General features: G+C 48.4%; 25 non-coding genes across 25 annotated transcripts; all 25 read right to left on the bottom strand.

Annotated features, from left to right (window-relative positions):
• Nucleotides 1-263: 263 nt before the first annotated feature.
• Nucleotides 264-382, bottom strand: LOC143874245 (5S ribosomal RNA). Its single transcript, XR_013248932.1, has one exon. It is a non-coding gene; the product is annotated as a 5S ribosomal RNA (ribosomal RNA).
• A 597-nt stretch (nt 383-979) lies between these two features.
• Nucleotides 980-1,098, bottom strand: LOC143874244 (5S ribosomal RNA). The gene has a single exon (XR_013248931.1). It is a non-coding gene; the product is annotated as a 5S ribosomal RNA (ribosomal RNA).
• A 597-nt stretch (nt 1,099-1,695) lies between these two features.
• Nucleotides 1,696-1,814, bottom strand: LOC143871713 (5S ribosomal RNA). Its single transcript, XR_013246472.1, has one exon. It is a non-coding gene; the product is annotated as a 5S ribosomal RNA (ribosomal RNA).
• Nucleotides 1,815-2,411: 597 nt separating this feature from the next.
• LOC143871710 (5S ribosomal RNA) lies at nt 2,412-2,530 on the bottom strand. Its single transcript, XR_013246470.1, has one exon. It is a non-coding gene; the product is annotated as a 5S ribosomal RNA (ribosomal RNA).
• Nucleotides 2,531-3,128: 598 nt separating this feature from the next.
• LOC143871709 (5S ribosomal RNA) lies at nt 3,129-3,247 on the bottom strand. The gene has a single exon (XR_013246469.1). It is a non-coding gene; the product is annotated as a 5S ribosomal RNA (ribosomal RNA).
• A 597-nt stretch (nt 3,248-3,844) lies between these two features.
• Nucleotides 3,845-3,963, bottom strand: LOC143871708 (5S ribosomal RNA). The gene has a single exon (XR_013246468.1). It is a non-coding gene; the product is annotated as a 5S ribosomal RNA (ribosomal RNA).
• Nucleotides 3,964-4,560: 597 nt separating this feature from the next.
• On the bottom strand, nt 4,561-4,679 carry LOC143871707 (5S ribosomal RNA). The gene has a single exon (XR_013246467.1). It is a non-coding gene; the product is annotated as a 5S ribosomal RNA (ribosomal RNA).
• Nucleotides 4,680-5,276: 597 nt separating this feature from the next.
• Nucleotides 5,277-5,395, bottom strand: LOC143874639 (5S ribosomal RNA). The gene has a single exon (XR_013249312.1). It is a non-coding gene; the product is annotated as a 5S ribosomal RNA (ribosomal RNA).
• Nucleotides 5,396-5,992: 597 nt separating this feature from the next.
• Nucleotides 5,993-6,111, bottom strand: LOC143871706 (5S ribosomal RNA). Its single transcript, XR_013246466.1, has one exon. It is a non-coding gene; the product is annotated as a 5S ribosomal RNA (ribosomal RNA).
• A 597-nt stretch (nt 6,112-6,708) lies between these two features.
• On the bottom strand, nt 6,709-6,827 carry LOC143871705 (5S ribosomal RNA). The gene has a single exon (XR_013246465.1). It is a non-coding gene; the product is annotated as a 5S ribosomal RNA (ribosomal RNA).
• Nucleotides 6,828-7,424: 597 nt separating this feature from the next.
• LOC143874243 (5S ribosomal RNA) lies at nt 7,425-7,543 on the bottom strand. Its single transcript, XR_013248930.1, has one exon. It is a non-coding gene; the product is annotated as a 5S ribosomal RNA (ribosomal RNA).
• Nucleotides 7,544-8,140: 597 nt separating this feature from the next.
• LOC143874638 (5S ribosomal RNA) lies at nt 8,141-8,259 on the bottom strand. The gene has a single exon (XR_013249311.1). It is a non-coding gene; the product is annotated as a 5S ribosomal RNA (ribosomal RNA).
• Nucleotides 8,260-8,856: 597 nt separating this feature from the next.
• Nucleotides 8,857-8,975, bottom strand: LOC143871704 (5S ribosomal RNA). Its single transcript, XR_013246464.1, has one exon. It is a non-coding gene; the product is annotated as a 5S ribosomal RNA (ribosomal RNA).
• Nucleotides 8,976-9,572: 597 nt separating this feature from the next.
• On the bottom strand, nt 9,573-9,691 carry LOC143871703 (5S ribosomal RNA). The gene has a single exon (XR_013246463.1). It is a non-coding gene; the product is annotated as a 5S ribosomal RNA (ribosomal RNA).
• Nucleotides 9,692-10,288: 597 nt separating this feature from the next.
• On the bottom strand, nt 10,289-10,407 carry LOC143874242 (5S ribosomal RNA). Its single transcript, XR_013248929.1, has one exon. It is a non-coding gene; the product is annotated as a 5S ribosomal RNA (ribosomal RNA).
• A 597-nt stretch (nt 10,408-11,004) lies between these two features.
• On the bottom strand, nt 11,005-11,123 carry LOC143874241 (5S ribosomal RNA). The gene has a single exon (XR_013248928.1). It is a non-coding gene; the product is annotated as a 5S ribosomal RNA (ribosomal RNA).
• Nucleotides 11,124-11,720: 597 nt separating this feature from the next.
• LOC143871702 (5S ribosomal RNA) lies at nt 11,721-11,839 on the bottom strand. The gene has a single exon (XR_013246462.1). It is a non-coding gene; the product is annotated as a 5S ribosomal RNA (ribosomal RNA).
• A 597-nt stretch (nt 11,840-12,436) lies between these two features.
• Nucleotides 12,437-12,555, bottom strand: LOC143871701 (5S ribosomal RNA). Its single transcript, XR_013246461.1, has one exon. It is a non-coding gene; the product is annotated as a 5S ribosomal RNA (ribosomal RNA).
• A 597-nt stretch (nt 12,556-13,152) lies between these two features.
• Nucleotides 13,153-13,271, bottom strand: LOC143874240 (5S ribosomal RNA). The gene has a single exon (XR_013248927.1). It is a non-coding gene; the product is annotated as a 5S ribosomal RNA (ribosomal RNA).
• A 597-nt stretch (nt 13,272-13,868) lies between these two features.
• LOC143871699 (5S ribosomal RNA) lies at nt 13,869-13,987 on the bottom strand. The gene has a single exon (XR_013246459.1). It is a non-coding gene; the product is annotated as a 5S ribosomal RNA (ribosomal RNA).
• A 597-nt stretch (nt 13,988-14,584) lies between these two features.
• On the bottom strand, nt 14,585-14,703 carry LOC143871698 (5S ribosomal RNA). The gene has a single exon (XR_013246458.1). It is a non-coding gene; the product is annotated as a 5S ribosomal RNA (ribosomal RNA).
• A 597-nt stretch (nt 14,704-15,300) lies between these two features.
• On the bottom strand, nt 15,301-15,419 carry LOC143874239 (5S ribosomal RNA). Its single transcript, XR_013248926.1, has one exon. It is a non-coding gene; the product is annotated as a 5S ribosomal RNA (ribosomal RNA).
• Nucleotides 15,420-16,016: 597 nt separating this feature from the next.
• On the bottom strand, nt 16,017-16,135 carry LOC143874238 (5S ribosomal RNA). Its single transcript, XR_013248925.1, has one exon. It is a non-coding gene; the product is annotated as a 5S ribosomal RNA (ribosomal RNA).
• Nucleotides 16,136-16,732: 597 nt separating this feature from the next.
• LOC143871697 (5S ribosomal RNA) lies at nt 16,733-16,851 on the bottom strand. Its single transcript, XR_013246457.1, has one exon. It is a non-coding gene; the product is annotated as a 5S ribosomal RNA (ribosomal RNA).
• Nucleotides 16,852-17,448: 597 nt separating this feature from the next.
• Nucleotides 17,449-17,567, bottom strand: LOC143871696 (5S ribosomal RNA). The gene has a single exon (XR_013246456.1). It is a non-coding gene; the product is annotated as a 5S ribosomal RNA (ribosomal RNA).
• Between the last annotated feature and the right edge of the window lie 405 nt (nt 17,568-17,972).

The raw sequence follows: 17,972 nt of genomic DNA, 5'->3' as shown, positions 1-17,972 counted from the left end.
ACGTCACTGAATCTAAACAAACCCCCGCTATAATTTGACCGCAAATGAAATGTCAGAACGAATTCCGTTTATCGAATCAAACGACACTATCACCCCGCCATAATAAAGACCGGACGTGTTTGAATTCACCATCCGGAAGAAAATAAAAAGATCCGAACCGAAACGTAGGAGGCGACGCACTAAACGTGCGTTTCAGTTCGCATCGATGTTCCAGAACCGAAAGATTGTTCGAAAAAAGTGGTAGATAGCCGAAAAAAGTGACAGGGGTGCAACACGAGGACTTCCCAGGAGGTCACCCATCCTAGTACTACTCTCGCCCAAGCACGCTTAACTTCGGAGTTCTGATGGGAGCCAGTGCATTTGTGCTGGTATGATCGCACCCAGCATGCCTCTCCATTGTCAAAGTAATAAAGAGTTTCCACTCGCATTGTCGTACGAAGTTCGTTTAAATGAAAGTGCGAAAAAATCCTGCTAGATGACACCGGATGGACGATCCGAGCATGTCGGGAAGCCGGATGACCGCCAGGGCTGTCATCGCGCGATGAATCTTCCCGAGTACCCCCGAATCAATATAAGAATCGCTACGATCTGACGGGCGGATCAAAAGTTATCGTCGGAACGATATTTGTGCACCAAGGGTAGCTCACGGCCAGTAAACACCTTCCGACCGGATTCATGACTCGCATCCACTAGTACACTCATCCGCTATAGCCTGTACGTCACTGAATCTAAACAAACCCCCGCTATAATTTGACCGCAAATGAAATGTCAGAACGAATTCCGTTTATCGAATCAAACGACACTATCACCCCGCCATAATAAAGACCGGACGTGTTTGAATTCACCATCCGGAAGAAAATAAAAAGATCCGAACCGAAACGTAGGAGGCGACGCACTAAACGTGCGTTTCAGTTCGCATCGATGTTCCAGAACCGAAAGATTGTTCGAAAAAAGTGGTAGATAGCCGAAAAAAGTGACAGGGGTGCAACACGAGGACTTCCCAGGAGGTCACCCATCCTAGTACTACTCTCGCCCAAGCACGCTTAACTTCGGAGTTCTGATGGGAGCCAGTGCATTTGTGCTGGTATGATCGCACCCAGCATGCCTCTCCATTGTCAAAGTAATAAAGAGTTTCCACTCGCATTGTCGTACGAAGTCCGTTTAAATGAAAGTGCGAAAAAATCCTGCTAGATGACACCGGATGGACGATCCGAGCATGTCGGGAAGCCGGATGACCGCCAGGGCTGTCATCGCGCGATGAATCTTCCCGAGTACCCCCGAATCAATATAAGAATCGCTACGATCTGACGGGCGGATCAAAAGTTATCGTCGGAACGATATTTGTGCACCAAGGGTAGCTCACGGCCAGTAAACACCTTCCGACCGGATTCATGACTCGCATCCACTAGTACACTCATCCGCTATAGCCTGTACGTCACTGAATCTAAACAAACCCCCGCTATAATTTGACCGCAAATGAAATGTCAGAACGAATTCCGTTTATCGAATCAAACGACACTATCACCCCGCCATAATAAAGACCGGACGTCTTTGAATTCACCATCCGGAAGAAAATAAAAAGATCCGAACCGAAACGTAGGAGGCGACGCACTAAACGTGCGTTTCAGTTCGCATCGATGTTCCAGAACCGAAAGATTGTTCGAAAAAAGTGGTAGATAGCCGAAAAAAGTGACAGGGGTGCAACACGAGGACTTCCCAGGAGGTCACCCATCCTAGTACTACTCTCGCCCAAGCACGCTTAACTTCGGAGTTCTGATGGGATCCAGTGCATTTGTGCTGGTATGATCGCACCCAGCATGCCTCTCCATTGTCAAAGTAATAAAGAGTTTCCACTCGCACTGTCGTACGAAGTCCGTTTAAATGAAAGTGCGAAAAAATCCTGCTAGATGACACCGGATGGACGATCCGAGCATGTCGGGAAGCCGGATGACCGCCAAGGCTGTCATCGCGCGAAGAATCTTCCCGAGTACCCCCGAATCAATATAAGAATCGCCACGATCTGACGGGCGGATCAAAAGTTATCGTCGGAACGATATTTGTGCACCAAGGGTAGCTCACGGCCAGTAAACACCTTCCGACCGGATTCATGACTCGCATCCACTAGTACACTCATCCGCTATAGCCTGTACGTCACTGAATCTGAACAAACCCCCGCTATAATTTGACCGCAAATGAAATGTCAGAACGAATTCCGTTTATCGAATCAAACGACACTATCACCCCGCCATAATAAAGACCGGACGTATTTGAATTCACCATCCGGAAGAAAATAAAAAGATCCGAACCGAAACGTAGGAGGCGACGCACTAAACGTGCGTTTCAGTTCGCATCGATGTTCCAGAACCGAAAGATTGTTCGAAAAAAGTGGTAGATAGCCGAAAAAAGTGACAGGGGTGCAACACGAGGACTTCCCAGGAGGTCACCCATCCTAGTACTACTCTCGCCCAAGCACGCTTAACTTCGGAGTTCTGATGGGATCCAGTGCATTTGTGCTGGTATGATCGCACCCAGCATGCCTCTCCATTGTCAAAGTAATAAAGAGTTTCCACTCGCACTGTCGTACGAAGTCCGTTTAAATGAAAGTGCGAAAAAATCCTGCTAGATGACACCGGATGGACGATCCGAGCATGTCGGGAAGCCGGATGACCGCCAAGGCTGTCATCGCGCGAAGAATCTTCCCGAGTACCCCCGAATCAATATAAGAATCGCCACGATCTGACGGGCGGATCAAAAGTTATCGTCGGAACGATATTTGTGCACCAAGGGTAGCTCACGGCCAGTAAACACCTTCCGACCGGATTCATGACTCGCATCCACTAGTACACTCATCCGCTATAGCCTGTACGTCACTGAATCTAAACAAACCCCCGCTATAATTTGACCGCAAATGAAATGTCAGAACGAATTCCGTTTATCGAATCAAACGACACTATCACCCCGCCATAATAAAGACCGGACGTGTTTGAATTCACCATCCGGAAGAAAATAAAAAGATCCGAACCGAAACGTAGGAGGCGACGCACTAAACGTGCGTTTCAGTTCGCATCGATGTTCCAGAACCGAAAGATTGTTCGAAAAAAAGTGGTAGATAGCCGAAAAAAGTGACAGGGGTGCAACACGAGGACTTCCCAGGAGGTCACCCATCCTAGTACTACTCTCGCCCAAGCACGCTTAACTTCGGAGTTCTGATGGGATCCAGTGCATTTGTGCTGGTATGATCGCACCCAGCATGCCTCTCCATTGTCAAAGTAATAAAGAGTTTCCACTCGCACTGTCGTACGAAGTCCGTTTAAATGAAAGTGCGAAAAAATCCTGCTAGATGACACCGGATGGACGATCCGAGCATGTCGGGAAGCCGGATGACCGCCAGGGCTGTCATCGCGCGAAGAATCTTCCCGAGTACCCCCGAATCAACATAAGAATCGCCACGATCTGACGGGCGGATCAAAAGTTATCGTCGGAACGATATTTGTGCACCAAGGGTAGCTCACGGCCAGTAAACACCTTCCGACCGGATTCATGACTCGCATCCACTAGTACACTCATCCGCTATAGCCTGTACGTCACTGAATCTGAACAAACCCCCGCTATAATTTGACCGCAAATGAAATGTCAGAACGAATTCCGTTTATCGAATCAAACGACACTATCACCCCGCCATAATAAAGACCGGACGTCTTTGAATTCACCATCCGGAAGAAAATAAAAAGATCCGAACCGAAACGTAGGAGGCGACGCACTAAACGTGCGTTTCAGTTCGCATCGATGTTCCAGAACCGAAAGATTGTTCGAAAAAAGTGGTAGATAGCCGAAAAAAGTGACAGGGGTGCAACACGAGGACTTCCCAGGAGGTCACCCATCCTAGTACTACTCTCGCCCAAGCACGCTTAACTTCGGAGTTCTGATGGGATCCAGTGCATTTGTGCTGGTATGATCGCACCCAGCATGCCTCTCCATTGTCAAAGTAATAAAGAGTTTCCACTCGCACTGTCGTACGAAGTCCGTTTAAATGAAAGTGCGAAAAAATCCTGCTAGATGACACCGGATGGACGATCCGAGCATGTCGGGAAGCCGGATGACCGCCAAGGCTGTCATCGCGCGAAGATTCTTCCCGAGTACCCCCGAATCAATATAAGAATCGCCACGATCTGACGGGCGGATCAAAAGTTATCGTCGGAACGATATTTGTGCACCAAGGGTAGCTCACGGCCAGTAAACACCTTCCGACCGGATTCATGACTCGCATCAACTAGTACACTCATCCGCTATTGCCTGTACGTCACTGAATCTAAACAAACCCCCGCTATAATTTGACCGCAAATGAAATGTCAGAACGAATTCCGTTTATCGAATCAAACGACACTATCACCCCGCCATAATAAAGACCGGACGTATTTTAATTCACCATCCGGAAGAAAATAAAAAGATCGGAACCGAAACGTAGGAGGCGTCGCACTAAACGTGCGTTTCAGTTCGCATCGATGTTCCAGAACCGAAAGATTGTTCGAAAAAAGTGGTAGATAGCCGAAAAAAGTGACAGGGGTGCAACACGAGGACTTCCCAGGAGGTCACCCATCCTAGTACTACTCTCGCCCAAGCACGCTTAACTTCGGAGTTCTGATGGGATCCAGTGCATTTGTGCTGGTATGATCGCACCCAGCATGCCTCTCCATTGTCAAAGTAATAAAGAGTTTCCACTCGCACTGTCGTACGAAGTCCGTTTAAATGAAAGTGCGAAAAAATCCTGCTAGATGACACCGGATGGACGATCCGAGCATGTCGGGAAGCCGGATGACCGCCAGGGCTGTCATCGCGCGATGGATCTTCCCGAGTACCCCCGAATCAATATAAGAATCGCCACGATCTGACGGGCGGATCAAAAGTTATCGTCGGAACGATATTTGTGCACCAAGGGTAGCTCACGGCCAGTAAACACCTTCCGACCGGATTCATGACTCGCATCCACTAGTACACTCATCCGCTATAGCCTGTACGTCACTGAATCTAAACAAACCCCCGCTATAATTTGACCGCAAATGAAATGTCAGAACGAATTCCGTTTATCGAATCAAACGACACTATCACCCCGCCATAATAAAGACCGGACGTGTTTGAATTCACCATCCGGAAGAAAATAAAAAGATCCGAACCGAAACGTAGGAGGCGACGCACTAAACGTGCGTTTCAGTTCGCATCGATGTTCCAGAACCGAAAGATTGTTCGAAAAAAGTGGTAGATAGCCGAAAAAAGTGACAGGGGTGCAACACGAGGACTTCCCAGGAGGTCACCCATCCTAGTACTACTCTCGCCCAAGCACGCTTCACTTCGGAGTTCTGATGGGAGCCAGTGCATTTGTGCTGGTATGATCGCACCCAGCATGCCTCTCCATTGTCAAAGTAATAAAGAGTTTCCACTCGCATTGTCGTACGAAGTCCGTTTAAATGAAAGTGCGAAAAAATCCTGCTAGATGACACCGGATGGACGATCCGAGCATGTCGGGAAGCCGGATGACCGCCAGGGCTGTCATCGCGCGATGAATCTTCCCGAGTACCCCCGAATCAATATAAGAATCGCTACGATCTGACGGGCGGATCAAAAGTTATCGTCGGAACGATATTTGTGCACCAAGGGTAGCTCACGGCCAGTAAACACCTTCCGACCGGATTCATGACTCGCATCCACTAGTACACTCATCCGCTATAGCCTGTACGTCACTGAATCTAAACAAACCCCCGCTATAATTTGACCGCAAATGAAATGTCAGAACGAATTCCGTTTATCGAATCAAACGACACTATCACCCCGCCATAATAAAGACCGGACGTCTTTGAATTCACCATCCGGAAGAAAATAAAAAGATCCGAACCGAAACGTAGGAGGCGACGCACTAAACGTGCGTTTCAGTTCGCATAGATGTTCCAGAACCGAAAGATTGTTCGAAAAAAGTGGTAGATAGCCGAAAAAAGTGACAGGGGTGCAACACGAGGACTTCCCAGGAGGTCACCCATCCTAGTACTACTCTCGCCCAAGCACGCTTAACTTCGGAGTTCTGATGGGATCCAGTGCATTTGTGCTGGTATGATCGCACCCAGCATGCCTCTCCATTGTCAAAGTAATAAAGAGTTTCCACTCGCATTGTCGTACGAAGTCCGTTTAAATGAAAGTGCGAAAAAATCCTGCTAGATGACACCGGATGGACGATCCGAGCATGTCGGGAAGCCGGATGACTGCCAAGGCTGTCATCGCGCGATGGATCTTCCCGAGTACCCCCGAATCAATATAAGAATCGCCACGATCTGACGGGCGGATCAAAAGTTATCGTCGGAACGATATTTGTGCACCAAGGGTAGCTCACGGCCAGTAAACACCTTCCGACCGGATTCATGACTCGCATCCACTAGTACACTCATCCGCTATAGCCTGTACGTCACTGAATCTAAACAAACCCCCGCTATAATTTGACCGCAAATGAAATGTCAGAACGAATTCCGTTTATCGAATCAAACGACACTATCACCCCGCCATAATAAAGACCGGACGTGTTTGAATTCACCATCCGGAAGAAAATAAAAAGATCCGAACCGAAACGTAGGAGGCGACGCACTAAACGTGCGTTTCAGTTCGCATAGATGTTCCAGAACCGAAAGATTGTTCGAAAAAAGTGGTAGATAGCCGAAAAAAGTGACAGGGGTGCAACACGAGGACTTCCCAGGAGGTCACCCATCCTAGTACTACTCTCGCCCAAGCACGCTTAACTTCGGAGTTCTGATGGGATCCAGTGCATTTGTGCTGGTATGATCGCACCCAGCATGCCTCTCCATTGTCAAAGTAATAAAGAGTTTCCACTCGCATTGTCGTACGAAGTCCGTTTAAATGAAAGTGCGAAAAAATCCTGCTAGATGACACCGGATGGACGATCCGAGCATGTCGGGAAGCCGGATGACTGCCAAGGCTGTCATCGCGCGATGGATCTTCCCGAGTACCCCCGAATCAATATAAGAATCGCCACGATCTGACGGGCGGATCAAAAGTTATCGTCGGAACGATATTTGTGCACCAAGGGTAGCTCACGGCCAGTAAACACCTTCCGACCGGATTCATGACTCGCATCCACTAGTACACTCATCCGCTATAGCCTGTACGTCACTGAATCTAAACAAACCCCCGCTATAATTTGACCGCAAATGAAATGTCAGAACGAATTCCGTTTATCGAATCAAACGACACTATCACCCCGCCATAATAAAGACCGGACGTCTTTGAATTCACCATCCGGAAGAAAATAAAAAGATCCGAACCGAAACGTAGGAGGCGACGCACTAAACGTGCGTTTCAGTTCGCATCGATGTTCCAGAACCGAAAGATTGTTCGAAAAAAGTGGTAGATAGCCGAAAAAAGTGACAGGGGTGCAACACGAGGACTTCCCAGGAGGTCACCCATCCTAGTACTACTCTCGCCCAAGCACGCTTAACTTCGGAGTTCTGATGGGAGCCAGTGCATTTGTGCTGGTATGATCGCACCCAGCATGCCTCTCCATTGTCAAAGTAATAAAGAGTTTCCACTCGCATTGTCGTACGAAGTCCGTTTAAATGAAAGTGCGAAAAAATCCTGCTAGATGACACCGGATGGACGATCCGAGCATGTCGGGAAGCCGGATGACTGCCAAGGCTGTCATCGCGCGATGGATCTTCCCGAGTACCCCCGAATCAATATAAGAATCGCCACGATCTGACGGGCGGATCAAAAGTTATCGTCGGAACGATATTTGTGCACCAAGGGTAGCTCACGGCCAGTAAACACCTTCCGACCGGATTCATGACTCGCATCCACTAGTACACTCATCCGCTATAGCCTGTACGTCACTGAATCTAAACAAACCCCCGCTATAATTTGACCGCAAATGAAATGTCAGAACGAATTCCGTTTATCGAATCAAACGACACTATCACCCCGCCATAATAAAGACCGGACGTGTTTGAATTCACCATCCGGAAGAAAATAAAAAGATCCGAACCGAAACGTAGGAGGCGACGCACTAAACGTGCGTTTCAGTTCGCATCGATGTTCCAGAACCGAAAGATTGTTCGAAAAAAGTGGTAGATAGCCGAAAAAAGTGACAGGGGTGCAACACGAGGACTTCCCAGGAGGTCACCCATCCTAGTACTACTCTCGCCCAAGCACGCTTCACTTCGGAGTTCTGATGGGAGCCAGTGCATTTGTGCTGGTATGATCGCACCCAGCATGCCTCTCCATTGTCAAAGTAATAAAGAGTTTCCACTCGCATTGTCGTACGAAGTCCGTTTAAATGAAAGTGCGAAAAAATCCTGCTAGATGACACCGGATGGACGATCCGAGCATGTCGGGAAGCCGGATGACCGCCAGGGCTGTCATCGCGCGATGAATCTTCCCGAGTACCCCCGAATCAATATAAGAATCGCTACGATCTGACGGGCGGATCAAAAGTTATCGTCGGAACGATATTTGTGCACCAAGGGTAGCTCACGGCCAGTAAACACCTTCCGACCGGATTCATGACTCGCATCCACTAGTACACTCATCCGCTATAGCCTGTACGTCACTGAATCTAAACAAACCCCCGCTATAATTTGACCGCAAATGAAATGTCAGAACGAATTCCGTTTATCGAATCAAACGACACTATCACCCCGCCATAATAAAGACCGGACGTCTTTGAATTCACCATCCGGAAGAAAATAAAAAGATCCGAACCGAAACGTAGGAGGCGACGCACTAAACGTGCGTTTCAGTTCGCATAGATGTTCCAGAACCGAAAGATTGTTCGAAAAAAGTGGTAGATAGCCGAAAAAAGTGACAGGGGTGCAACACGAGGACTTCCCAGGAGGTCACCCATCCTAGTACTACTCTCGCCCAAGCACGCTTAACTTCGGAGTTCTGATGGGATCCAGTGCATTTGTGCTGGTATGATCGCACCCAGCATGCCTCTCCATTGTCAAAGTAATAAAGAGTTTCCACTCGCATTGTCGTACGAAGTCCGTTTAAATGAAAGTGCGAAAAAATCCTGCTAGATGACACCGGATGGACGATCCGAGCATGTCGGGAAGCCGGATGACTGCCAAGGCTGTCATCGCGCGATGGATCTTCCCGAGTACCCCCGAATCAATATAAGAATCGCCACGATCTGACGGGCGGATCAAAAGTTATCGTCGGAACGATATTTGTGCACCAAGGGTAGCTCACGGCCAGTAAACACCTTCCGACCGGATTCATGACTCGCATCCACTAGTACACTCATCCGCTATAGCCTGTACGTCACTGAATCTAAACAAACCCCCGCTATAATTTGACCGCAAATGAAATGTCAGAACGAATTCCGTTTATCGAATCAAACGACACTATCACCCCGCCATAATAAAGACCGGACGTGTTTGAATTCACCATCCGGAAGAAAATAAAAAGATCCGAACCGAAACGTAGGAGGCGACGCACTAAACGTGCGTTTCAGTTCGCATAGATGTTCCAGAACCGAAAGATTGTTCGAAAAAAGTGGTAGATAGCCGAAAAAAGTGACAGGGGTGCAACACGAGGACTTCCCAGGAGGTCACCCATCCTAGTACTACTCTCGCCCAAGCACGCTTAACTTCGGAGTTCTGATGGGATCCAGTGCATTTGTGCTGGTATGATCGCACCCAGCATGCCTCTCCATTGTCAAAGTAATAAAGAGTTTCCACTCGCATTGTCGTACGAAGTCCGTTTAAATGAAAGTGCGAAAAAATCCTGCTAGATGACACCGGATGGACGATCCGAGCATGTCGGGAAGCCGGATGACTGCCAAGGCTGTCATCGCGCGATGGATCTTCCCGAGTACCCCCGAATCAATATAAGAATCGCCACGATCTGACGGGCGGATCAAAAGTTATCGTCGGAACGATATTTGTGCACCAAGGGTAGCTCACGGCCAGTAAACACCTTCCGACCGGATTCATGACTCGCATCCACTAGTACACTCATCCGCTATAGCCTGTACGTCACTGAATCTAAACAAACCCCCGCTATAATTTGACCGCAAATGAAATGTCAGAACGAATTCCGTTTATCGAATCAAACGACACTATCACCCCGCCATAATAAAGACCGGACGTCTTTGAATTCACCATCCGGAAGAAAATAAAAAGATCCGAACCGAAACGTAGGAGGCGACGCACTAAACGTGCGTTTCAGTTCGCATCGATGTTCCAGAACCGAAAGATTGTTCGAAAAAAGTGGTAGATAGCCGAAAAAAGTGACAGGGGTGCAACACGAGGACTTCCCAGGAGGTCACCCATCCTAGTACTACTCTCGCCCAAGCACGCTTAACTTCGGAGTTCTGATGGGAGCCAGTGCATTTGTGCTGGTATGATCGCACCCAGCATGCCTCTCCATTGTCAAAGTAATAAAGAGTTTCCACTCGCATTGTCGTACGAAGTCCGTTTAAATGAAAGTGCGAAAAAATCCTGCTAGATGACACCGGATGGACGATCCGAGCATGTCGGGAAGCCGGATGACTGCCAAGGCTGTCATCGCGCGATGGATCTTCCCGAGTACCCCCGAATCAATATAAGAATCGCCACGATCTGACGGGCGGATCAAAAGTTATCGTCGGAACGATATTTGTGCACCAAGGGTAGCTCACGGCCAGTAAACACCTTCCGACCGGATTCATGACTCGCATCCACTAGTACACTCATCCGCTATAGCCTGTACGTCACTGAATCTAAACAAACCCCCGCTATAATTTGACCGCAAATGAAATGTCAGAACGAATTCCGTTTATCGAATCAAACGACACTATCACCCCGCCATAATAAAGACCGGACGTGTTTGAATTCACCATCCGGAAGAAAATAAAAAGATCCGAACCGAAACGTAGGAGGCGACGCACTAAACGTGCGTTTCAGTTCGCATCGATGTTCCAGAACCGAAAGATTGTTCGAAAAAAGTGGTAGATAGCCGAAAAAAGTGACAGGGGTGCAACACGAGGACTTCCCAGGAGGTCACCCATCCTAGTACTACTCTCGCCCAAGCACGCTTAACTTCGGAGTTCTGATGGGAGCCAGTGCATTTGTGCTGGTATGATCGCACCCAGCATGCCTCTCCATTGTCAAAGTAATAAAGAGTTTCCACTCGCATTGTCGTACGAAGTCCGTTTAAATGAAAGTGCGAAAAAATCCTGCTAGATGACACCGGATGGACGATCCGAGCATGTCGGGAAGCCGGATGACCGCCAGGGCTGTCATCGCGCGATGAATCTTCCCGAGTACCCCCGAATCAATATAAGAATCGCTACGATCTGACGGGCGGATCAAAAGTTATCGTCGGAACGATATTTGTGCACCAAGGGTAGCTCACGGCCAGTAAACACCTTCCGACCGGATTCATGACTCGCATCCACTAGTACACTCATCCGCTATAGCCTGTACGTCACTGAATCTAAACAAACCCCCGCTATAATTTGACCGCAAATGAAATGTCAGAACGAATTCCGTTTATCGAATCAAACGACACTATCACCCCGCCATAATAAAGACCGGACGTCTTTGAATTCACCATCCGGAAGAAAATAAAAAGATCCGAACCGAAACGTAGGAGGCGACGCACTAAACGTGCGTTTCAGTTCGCATCGATGTTCCAGAACCGAAAGATTGTTCGAAAAAAGTGGTAGATAGCCGAAAAAAGTGACAGGGGTGCAACACGAGGACTTCCCAGGAGGTCACCCATCCTAGTACTACTCTCGCCCAAGCACGCTTAACTTCGGAGTTCTGATGGGATCCAGTGCATTTGTGCTGGTATGATCGCACCCAGCATGCCTCTCCATTGTCAAAGTAATAAAGAGTTTCCACTCGCACTGTCGTACGAAGTCCGTTTAAATGAAAGTGCGAAAAAATCCTGCTAGATGACACCGGATGGACGATCCGAGCATGTCGGGAAGCCGGATGACCGCCAAGGCTGTCATCGCGCGAAGATTCTTCCCGAGTACCCCCGAATCAATATAAGAATCGCCACGATCTGACGGGCGGATCAAAAGTTATCGTCGGAACGATATTTGTGCACCAAGGGTAGCTCACGGCCAGTAAACACCTTCCGACCGGATTCATGACTCGCATCCACTAGTACACTCATCCGCTATTGCCTGTACGTCACTGAATCTAAACAAACCCCCGCTATAATTTGACCGCAAATGAAATGTCAGAACGAATTCCGTTTATCGAATCAAACGACACTATCACCCCGCCATAATAAAGACCGGACGTATTTTAATTCACCATCCGGAAGAAAATAAAAAGATCGGAACCGAAACGTAGGAGGCGTCGCACTAAACGTGCGTTTCAGTTCGCATCGATGTTCCAGAACCGAAAGATTGTTCGAAAAAAGTGGTAGATAGCCGAAAAAAGTGACAGGGGTGCAACACGAGGACTTCCCAGGAGGTCACCCATCCTAGTACTACTCTCGCCCAAGCACGCTTAACTTCGGAGTTCTGATGGGATCCAGTGCATTTGTGCTGGTATGATCGCACCCAGCATGCCTCTCCATTGTCAAAGTAATAAAGAGTTTCCACTCGCACTGTCGTACGAAGTCCGTTTAAATGAAAGTGCGAAAAAATCCTGCTAGATGACACCGGATGGACGATCCGAGCATGTCGGGAAGCCGGATGACCGCCAGGGCTGTCATCGCGCGATGGATCTTCCCGAGTACCCCCGAATCAATATAAGAATCGCCACGATCTGACGGGCGGATCAAAAGTTATCGTCGGAACGATATTTGTGCACCAAGGGTAGCTCACGGCCAGTAAACACCTTCCGACCGGATTCATGACTCGCATCCACTAGTACACTCATCCGCTATAGCCTGTACGTCACTGAATCTAAACAAACCCCCGCTATAATTTGACCGCAAATGAAATGTCAGAACGAATTCCGTTTATCGAATCAAACGACACTATCACCCCGCCATAATAAAGACCGGACGTGTTTGAATTCACCATCCGGAAGAAAATAAAAAGATCCGAACCGAAACGTAGGAGGCGACGCACTAAACGTGCGTTTCAGTTCGCATCGATGTTCCAGAACCGAAAGATTGTTCGAAAAAAGTGGTAGATAGCCGAAAAAAGTGACAGGGGTGCAACACGAGGACTTCCCAGGAGGTCACCCATCCTAGTACTACTCTCGCCCAAGCACGCTTAACTTCGGAGTTCTGATGGGAGCCAGTGCATTTGTGCTGGTATGATCGCACCCAGCATGCCTCTCCATTGTCAAAGTAATAAAGAGTTTCCACTCGCATTGTCGTACGAAGTCCGTTTAAATGAAAGTGCGAAAAAATCCTGCTAGATGACACCGGATGGACGATCCGAGCATGTCGGGAAGCCGGATGACCGCCAGGGCTGTCATCGCGCGATGAATCTTCCCGAGTACCCCCGAATCAATATAAGAATCGCTACGATCTGACGGGCGGATCAAAAGTTATCGTCGGAACGATATTTGTGCACCAAGGGTAGCTCACGGCCAGTAAACACCTTCCGACCGGATTCATGACTCGCATCCACTAGTACACTCATCCGCTATAGCCTGTACGTCACTGAATCTAAACAAACCCCCGCTATAATTTGACCGCAAATGAAATGTCAGAACGAATTCCGTTTATCGAATCAAACGACACTATCACCCCGCCATAATAAAGACCGGACGTCTTTGAATTCACCATCCGGAAGAAAATAAAAAGATCCGAACCGAAACGTAGGAGGCGACGCACTAAACGTGCGTTTCAGTTCGCATAGATGTTCCAGAACCGAAAGATTGTTCGAAAAAAGTGGTAGATAGCCGAAAAAAGTGACAGGGGTGCAACACGAGGACTTCCCAGGAGGTCACCCATCCTAGTACTACTCTCGCCCAAGCACGCTTAACTTCGGAGTTCTGATGGGATCCAGTGCATTTGTGCTGGTATGATCGCACCCAGCATGCCTCTCCATTGTCAAAGTAATAAAGAGTTTCCACTCGCATTGTCGTACGAAGTCCGTTTAAATGAAAGTGCGAAAAAATCCTGCTAGATGACACCGGATGGACGATCCGAGCATGTCGGGAAGCCGGATGACTGCCAAGGCTGTCATCGCGCGATGGATCTTCCCGAGTACCCCCGAATCAATATAAGAATCGCCACGATCTGACGGGCGGATCAAAAGTTATCGTCGGAACGATATTTGTGCACCAAGGGTAGCTCACGGCCAGTAAACACCTTCCGACCGGATTCATGACTCGCATCCACTAGTACACTCATCCGCTATAGCCTGTACGTCACTGAATCTAAACAAACCCCCGCTATAATTTGACCGCAAATGAAATGTCAGAACGAATTCCGTTTATCGAATCAAACGACACTATCACCCCGCCATAATAAAGACCGGACGTGTTTGAATTCACCATCCGGAAGAAAATAAAAAGATCCGAACCGAAACGTAGGAGGCGACGCACTAAACGTGCGTTTCAGTTCGCATAGATGTTCCAGAACCGAAAGATTGTTCGAAAAAAGTGGTAGATAGCCGAAAAAAGTGACAGGGGTGCAACACGAGGACTTCCCAGGAGGTCACCCATCCTAGTACTACTCTCGCCCAAGCACGCTTAACTTCGGAGTTCTGATGGGATCCAGTGCATTTGTGCTGGTATGATCGCACCCAGCATGCCTCTCCATTGTCAAAGTAATAAAGAGTTTCCACTCGCATTGTCGTACGAAGTCCGTTTAAATGAAAGTGCGAAAAAATCCTGCTAGATGACACCGGATGGACGATCCGAGCATGTCGGGAAGCCGGATGACTGCCAAGGCTGTCATCGCGCGATGGATCTTCCCGAGTACCCCCGAATCAATATAAGAATCGCCACGATCTGACGGGCGGATCAAAAGTTATCGTCGGAACGATATTTGTGCACCAAGGGTAGCTCACGGCCAGTAAACACCTTCCGACCGGATTCATGACTCGCATCCACTAGTACACTCATCCGCTATAGCCTGTACGTCACTGAATCTAAACAAACCCCCGCTATAATTTGACCGCAAATGAAATGTCAGAACGAATTCCGTTTATCGAATCAAACGACACTATCACCCCGCCATAATAAAGACCGGACGTCTTTGAATTCACCATCCGGAAGAAAATAAAAAGATCCGAACCGAAACGTAGGAGGCGACGCACTAAACGTGCGTTTCAGTTCGCATCGATGTTCCAGAACCGAAAGATTGTTCGAAAAAAGTGGTAGATAGCCGAAAAAAGTGACAGGGGTGCAACACGAGGACTTCCCAGGAGGTCACCCATCCTAGTACTACTCTCGCCCAAGCACGCTTAACTTCGGAGTTCTGATGGGAGCCAGTGCATTTGTGCTGGTATGATCGCACCCAGCATGCCTCTCCATTGTCAAAGTAATAAAGAGTTTCCACTCGCATTGTCGTACGAAGTCCGTTTAAATGAAAGTGCGAAAAAATCCTGCTAGATGACACCGGATGGACGATCCGAGCATGTCGGGAAGCCGGATGACTGCCAAGGCTGTCATCGCGCGATGGATCTTCCCGAGTACCCCCGAATCAATATAAGAATCGCCACGATCTGACGGGCGGATCAAAAGTTATCGTCGGAACGATATTTGTGCACCAAGGGTAGCTCACGGCCAGTAAACACCTTCCGACCGGATTCATGACTCGCATCCACTAGTACACTCATCCGCTATAGCCTGTACGTCACTGAATCTAAACAAACCCCCGCTATAATTTGACCGCAAATGAAATGTCAGAACGAATTCCGTTTATCGAATCAAACGACACTATCACCCCGCCATAATAAAGACCGGACGTGTTTGAATTCACCATCCGGAAGAAAATAAAAAGATCCGAACCGAAACGTAGGAGGCGACGCACTAAACGTGCGTTTCAGTTCGCATCGATGTTCCAGAACCGAAAGATTGTTCGAAAAAAGTGGTAGATAGCCGAAAAAAGTGACAGGGGTGCAACACGAGGACTTCCCAGGAGGTCACCCATCCTAGTACTACTCTCGCCCAAGCACGCTTAACTTCGGAGTTCTGATGGGAGCCAGTGCATTTGTGCTGGTATGATCGCACCCAGCATGCCTCTCCATTGTCAAAGTAATAAAGAGTTTCCACTCGCATTGTCGTACGAAGTCCGTTTAAATGAAAGTGCGAAAAAATCCTGCTAGATGACACCGGATGGACGATCCGAGCATGTCGGGAAGCCGGATGACCGCCAGGGCTGTCATCGCGCGATGAATCTTCCCGAGTACCCCCGAATCAATATAAGAATCGCTACGATCTGACGGGCGGATCAAAAGTTATCGTCGGAACGATATTTGTGCACCAAGGGTAGCTCACGGCCAGTAAACACCTTCCGACCGGATTCATGACTCGCATCCACTAGTACACTCATCCGCTATAGCCTGTACGTCACTGAATCTAAACAAACCCCCGCTATAATTTGACCGCAAATGAAATGTCAGAACGAATTCCGTTTATCGAATCAAACGACACTATCACCCCGCCATAATAAAGACCGGACGTCTTTGAATTCACCATCCGGAAGAAAATAAAAAGATCCGAACCGAAACGTAGGAGGCGACGCACTAAACGTGCGTTTCAGTTCGCATCGATGTTCCAGAACCGAAAGATTGTTCGAAAAAAGTGGTAGATAGCCGAAAAAAGTGACAGGGGTGCAACACGAGGACTTCCCAGGAGGTCACCCATCCTAGTACTACTCTCGCCCAAGCACGCTTAACTTCGGAGTTCTGATGGGATCCAGTGCATTTGTGCTGGTATGATCGCACCCAGCATGCCTCTCCATTGTCAAAGTAATAAAGAGTTTCCACTCGCACTGTCGTACGAAGTCCGTTTAAATGAAAGTGCGAAAAAATCCTGCTAGATGACACCGGATGGACGATCCGAGCATGTCGGGAAGCCGGATGACCGCCAAGGCTGTCATCGCGCGAAGATTCTTCCCGAGTACCCCCGAATCAATATAAGAATCGCCACGATCTGACGGGCGGATCAAAAGTTATCGTCGGAACGATATTTGTGCACCAAGGGTAGCTCACGGCCAGTAAACACCTTCCGACCGGATTCATGACTCGCATCCACTAGTACACTCATCCGCTATTGCCTGTACGTCACTGAATCTAAACAAACCCCCGCTATAATTTGACCGCAAATGAAATGTCAGAACGAATTCCGTTTATCGAATCAAACGACACTATCACCCCGCCATAATAAAGACCGGACGTATTTTAATTCACCATCCGGAAGAAAATAAAAAGATCGGAACCGAAACGTAGGAGGCGTCGCACTAAACGTGCGTTTCAGTTCGCATCGATGTTCCAGAACCGAAAGATTGTTCGAAAAAAGTGGTAGATAGCCGAAAAAAGTGACAGGGGTGCAACACGAGGACTTCCCAGGAGGTCACCCATCCTAGTACTACTCTCGCCCAAGCACGCTTAACTTCGGAGTTCTGATGGGATCCAGTGCATTTGTGCTGGTATGATCGCACCCAGCATGCCTCTCCATTGTCAAAGTAATAAAGAGTTTCCACTCGCACTGTCGTACGAAGTCCGTTTAAATGAAAGTGCGAAAAAATCCTGCTAGATGACACCGGATGGACGATCCGAGCATGTCGGGAAGCCGGATGACTGCCAGGGCTGTCATCGCGCGATGGATCTTCCCGAGTACCCCCGAATCAATATAAGAATCGCCACGATCTGACGGGCGGATCAAAAGTTATCGTCGGAACGATATTTGTGCACCAAGGGTAGCTCACGGCCAGTAAACACCTTCCGACCGGATTCATGACTCGCATCCACTAGTACACTCATCCGCTATAGCCTGTACGTCACTGAATCTAAACAAACCCCCGCTATAATTTGACCGCAAATGAAATGTCAGAACGAATTCCGTTTA

The sequence above is a fragment of the Tasmannia lanceolata genome, unplaced genomic scaffold (genome assembly GCF_043159265.1).
Source record: "Tasmannia lanceolata isolate RefF3 unplaced genomic scaffold, GAP_Taslan_0.1 ptg000003l, whole genome shotgun sequence".
In the NCBI taxonomy this organism is placed as follows: Eukaryota; Viridiplantae; Streptophyta; class Magnoliopsida; order Canellales; family Winteraceae; genus Tasmannia; species Tasmannia lanceolata.
The sequence above is the reverse complement of the archived record's forward strand: the minus strand, read 5'-3'. Positions and strand labels throughout refer to the sequence as shown.